The sequence below is a fragment of the Leucoraja erinacea genome, chromosome 24, assembly GCF_028641065.1.
Source record: "Leucoraja erinacea ecotype New England chromosome 24, Leri_hhj_1, whole genome shotgun sequence".
In the NCBI taxonomy this organism is placed as follows: Eukaryota; Metazoa; Chordata; class Chondrichthyes; order Rajiformes; family Rajidae; genus Leucoraja; species Leucoraja erinaceus.
This window is the reverse complement of record NC_073400.1, coordinates 32,928,673-32,934,557: the sequence shown is the minus strand read 5'-3', so window position 1 is coordinate 32,934,557 and position 5,885 is coordinate 32,928,673.

Genomic DNA, 5,885 nt, shown 5'->3' with positions numbered 1-5,885 from the left:
CTCGCGCACCTGTGGATCTTTCCTTTCTTGCATCAGCTCTGATGGAGAGTTCGCTAACGAGAAGCTGAACCCAGCTCGCAGCTCACTCTAATTAAGATTATACTGTAAGTGAATGGAGCAGAATTAGGCCGATAACTCTACCCCGCCATTCAATCACGGCTGATCTATCTCTACCTCCTAACCCCATTCTCCTGCCTTCTCCCCATAACCCCTGAAACCCGTATTAATCAAGAACCTATCAATCTCCCCCTAAAAAATATCATTTGATGGCCTCCACAGCCGTCTGTGGCAAAGAATTCCACAGATTCACCACCCTCTGACTAAAGAAATTCCTCCTCATCTCCTTTCTAAAGGTAATTCCTTTAATTCTGAGGCTGTGCCCTCTAGTCCTAGACTCTCCCACTACTAATCCACATCCACTCTATCCAGGACTTTCACTATTTGAATTTCACTAATGTGGAGATGGGATGGGTGTGTGTGTGAACATTCCATCGATGTGCCTGATCACACCTGGTCATTAACCTCCCTGCCACTTTGCCCCAACCTCATAGTGCTACAGTGTGGAGCCCAACTTGCCCACACCAACCAACATGCCCCATCTACACTAGTCCCACCTGCCTATGTTTGGACCATGGGAAAAGTGGCAGGGAGGTGTACAAAATTATGAGAGGAATAGATCGGGTAAATGCACAGAGTCTCCTGCCCAGAGTAGGGGAATCGAGGACCAGAGGACACGGGTTTAAGGTGAAGGGGAAAAGATTTAATCGGAGTCTGAGGGGTACCTTTTTCACACAGAGGGTGGTGGGGTGTATGGAACAAGCTGCCAGAGGAGATAGTTGAGGCTGGGACTATCCCAATCTTTAAGAAACAGCTAGACAGGTACATGGATGGGACAGGTTTGGAGGGATATGGACCAAGCGCAGGCAGGTGGGACTAGTGTAGCTGGGACATTGTTGGCCGGTGTGGGCAAGTTGGGCCGAAGGGCCTGTTTCCACACTGTATCACTCTATGACTATAATATTCTTCTAAACCTGTCCTATCCATGTACTTTAAATATAATAGTACCTGCCTCAACTATCTCCTCTGGCAACCTGCTCCATACACCCGACACCCCTTGTGTAAAAACATTGACCCTCTGGTTGCCATTTAAACTCCCCTCCCCCCTCCCCCTCGCCCACTCACACCTGGTCCTCTCTCCCACACTCTAATCCCATTCCCCAGTCACCAATGTTCCTTGTATCCCCTTCCTACCCTTGTTCCCTCCAACCCACACCCCCCTCCCACCCACTCCTCCCCCACACCCCCCCATAGCCCCCCCCTCACCCATACCCCCACCCCTCTCCCCCCCACCCACACCCCCCCACCCACACCCCTACCCACCCCCCCCCCCCCTCACCCCCCCCCACCCCTCTCCCCCCCCACCCCACACCCCCACCCGTACCCCTCTCCCAGTTACTCCATGCTGTGGCAGCTTGGCTGCTGACGGAGCTGATTGCAGCAGTCATTGACACAGTATGTGATGAACCTTTGCCGTTCCAGATACACTCTGCACTGCAACAAATGTTTGCACAGGAGATGAACTATGCTATCGGCAATACCTGCCAAAAGCCAGCAGCAGGTAGACCTTTGCTGTTGATCAAACACTTGATGTGCAGCCTGTAGAGTTATTGAATGATTTCCGTGGGCTGGCTGCCATGGTTTGTGAAGGCTGCCATTGACCCTGGGGCGATGGAAAAGCACAAACCTCACAGCGTGTGGGTTCCCTCCGGGTGCTCCGGTTTCCTCCCACATCCCAGAGACGTGGGGGTTTGTAGGTGAATCAGCCCCTCTGTAAACTGCCCCCTAGTGTGTAGGGAGTGGGTGAGAATGTGGGATAATATTAGCAGAAAAAACAGATCACTTTTCAAAGACATGGACACCATTCCATATAACAATTAACCATATAACAATTACAGCACGGAAACAGGCCACTCGGCCCTACAAGTCCGTGCTTAACCGGTCAACCCGTATTTCAACACTTCTACAAGAACATTTTTGTATGATTGTGGAGCCAGCGTTTTTTTTAGGCTGCCCTGTTTCTTAGACGTCTTCTAGAAACACGCCACTGTGGCAGCACAGTGGCGTAGCTGGTAGAGCTGCTGCCTCACAGCGCCAGAGACCCAGATTCAATTCAGACCTCGGTTGCTGTCTGTGTGGAGTTTGCATGTTCTCTCTCTGACCACAAAATTTCCTCTGGTGTTCTCCAGTTTCCTACCATGTCTCAAAGATGTGTGGGATTGTAGGTTAATTGGTCTCTCATTTGCCCCTGGTTCATATGGAGCTGAAGGAGATAGTCGGATAACAGAAGTAGTGTGAACTGATGATAACTGGTTAGCTTTGGTCGAAGAGCCTGATTCCATTTAACATTGTTACACTATGATTTACTACAAGGATAGCATGGTGCAACACAATTTAAATCTAATTACGGGTTGGGTGAAGGGGGGGGGGGGGGGATGTGAGGGGGGTATATCGTCACTTTTCTCTTCTTTCTTTTTTATCTTTTTATTTCTCTATTCCTTTCTTCGTTCTTTTATTCACTCACTACTTGGCCACCCCACTGGTAGTCGAGGGGTTCGATTTTTTTCTCTCATTCCACTTTTTCTGTCTCCTGCTTTTTCTCTCTTATTTTCTCTTAACTGTAGATAATTCCTCTGTCTGAGGATGTTAGTATGTGTTTATTGTTGTTCTTATTGTATTATATGTATGACTGCTGCAATTTCGTTCAGACTTTGGTCTGAATGACAATAAAGGCTGTCTAATCTAATCTAATCTAATCTAATAAAAGTCAAGATTGAAGCTGTACGGTAACTGTATCATGTCATATGCCGCTGGTTACATTTTTGCATACCTGCTTCTAACACACTTGCTAGAAGACTGAGGGGGGGTTCACCAGACTGATTCCTGGGCTTTCATATGAAGAAAGACTGGATAGACTCGGTTTATACTCGCTAGAATTTAGAAGATTGAGGGGGGATCTTATAGAAACGTACAAAATTCTTAAGGGGTTGGACAGGCTAGATGCAGGAAGATTATTCCCGATGTTGAGGAAGTCCAGAACAAGGGGTCACACAGTTTAAGGATAAGGGGGAAGTCTTTTAGGACCGAGATGAGGAAAACATTTTTCACACAGAGAGTGGTGAATCTGTGGAATTCTCTGCCACAGAAGGTAGTTGAGGCCACAGTTCATTGGCTATATTTAAGAGGGAGTTAGATGTGGCCCTTGTGGCTAAAGGGATCAGGGGGTATGGAGAGAAGGCAGGTACAGGATACTGAGTTGGATGATCAGCCATGATCATATTGAATGGCGGTGCAGGCTCGAAGGGCCGAATGGCCTACTCCTGCACCTGTTTTCTATGTTTCTAATAAATAAAAATAAAAAGATGAATAAAAGAGGAAGTGGGCTAACACAGAACTAGTGTCAACGGGTGGTCGATGGTCCGTGCTGAATCTCTAAACTAAAGTAAACTAAACTAAATCACAAAAACCAGTGGCCCCAGCCCTGTACCTAGTGGGGCACCATTGGTCTCAGACCTCCAGGCAGGAAAGCACTGTGTGTTTGTGTCTTGCAAGAGGAGCTCCACAGGGCACAGAGTCATAGAGTGATACAGTGTGGAAACAGGCCCTTCGGCCCAACTTGCCCACACCAGCCACACTAGTCCCATCTGCCAGCATTTGATCCACACCCCTCCAAACATGTCCTATCCATGTACCTGTCTAACTCTTTCTTAAAACGTTGGGATAGTCCCAGCCTCAACTACCTCCTCTGGCAGCTTGTTCCATACACGCACCACCCTTTGTGTGAAAAAGTTACCTCTCAGGGTCCTATTAAATCTTTTCCCCTTCACCTTAAACCCGTGTCCTCTGGTCCTCGATTCTCCTACTCTGGGCAAGAGACTCTGTGCATCTACCCGATCTATTCCCTCTCATGATTTTATACACCTCTATAAGATCACCCCTCATCCTCCTGCGCTCCAAGGAATAGAGACCCAGCCTACTTAATTTTTCCCTTGCACCATCTAGTCCGGGCAACATCCTTGTAAATTTTCTCTGCACTCATTCCAGCTTGACAACATCAACCCAGAGCTGAACACAATATTCTAAGTTTTGGGTCAGGCAGCATCTGTGCAGGGAATTAATGATTCTGCCCACAAGGTGTCCTTGAGACTCTTGAAAGGCGCCCATAAATAAAATTTATTATTATTATTAAACTCTTTGAATCACTTCCCTCTGGAAGGCGACTCCGGATTTTTTCCACGAGCAGTAGCTCTACTCAATAACCAAACATCTGTAGCCTCCTTTTGCTCTGGTATTTAATTTAATTCACACGTTTAATCCATAATGTTTTATTATTAATGTTTAATGTTTTATGTGTCGTTCCTAACTGTCATGTTGTCACTTGCGGGCGGAGCACCAAGGCAAATTCCTTGTATGTGAATACTTGGCCAATCAACGTATTAATTCATGTGGGATCTTGCTGTGCATGGATTTTCTGTCATCTTTTCTACTTTACTCCTCTGTCTACACTGGCGGATACGGACCAAAGAGTCGCTGATCAATGGGACCGGAACACCGGGGGCTACAATCAATACTTTTGTAACTTTATCAGCGACTCTTTGCCTACTTTGTGAATTGTCGACAAAACAAAGAATTTCAAGGACCTAAAGTGACAATAAAGTGTCATCATCATCATCATCATCATCATCATCATCATCATCATCATCATCATCATCATCATCATCATCATCATCTAGCTTGGAAGAAGGTTCCCAACTCAAAAACGTCACCTATCCATGTTCTCCACAGATGTTGCCTGACCCGCTGAGTTACTCCAGCACTCTGTGAAACGTCACCTATCCATGGTCTCCACAGATGCTGCCTGACCCACTGAGTTACTCCAGCACTCTGTGAAATGTCACCTATCCATGTTCTCCACAGATGCTGCCTGACCCACTGAGTAATGGTGCAGCAGCATCTATGGAGCTAAGGAAATAGGCAACGTTTCGGGCCGAAACCCTTCTGGAAATAGGCAACGTTTCGGGCCGAAACCCGGAAGGGTTTCGGCCCGAAACGTTACCTATTTCCTTCGCTCCATAGATGCTGCTGCACCCGCTGAGTTACTCCAGCACTCTGTGAAACGTCACCTATCCATGTTCTCCACAGATGCTGCCTGACCCGCTGAGTTACTCCAGCACTCTGTGTCTATCTTTGGTACAGACCAGCATTTGCAGTTCTTTGTCTCTTTACGTAGATGGGGCATCTTGGTCAGCATGGGTATGTCGGGCCGAAGGGCCTGGTTTCCGTGCTCTGTGACTCCACAACCTGCCTGTGCGTTTCTTTGTTACATCCTGACTGTGCGGAAGTGTTTCAAACTATAAAACCCTTCTTCCATTTGCAAATGAGGTTCATCTCTGCTCCTCTTCACAAGACAGTGACGTACTCGCACGCACATACACACCCACACTTATTTTAAAAAGTGGGTTTTTTTTTTAACCTGCTTAGCAAGCAACCACCCATTTTAAGATCTGAAACCAGGGCGGACCCCACAAGTAACAAAATAATGCAGAAGGAACGATCGTCAAAGAAGTTGTTGTGTGTGTGTGTTGAGCGTCGGAGACCAAACTTGAGTTTTTGTCAATTCTCGGTCTTTTTGCACGAGTCACTCTCCGACATATTCTTTCCGCCTTTCAAAGAGCGACAGAGATGTGGGAGAGGAGGCAGAGAGTTGCCCAGCGACACACACCACATCCGCTGTGGCTGGCTTATCTCTGATTGTGTGCAGCTGAGATACGACATGTCACTACTAGGGTGTGACAGATGGGCCAGCGAGAGCTGTAGACACCCACCCT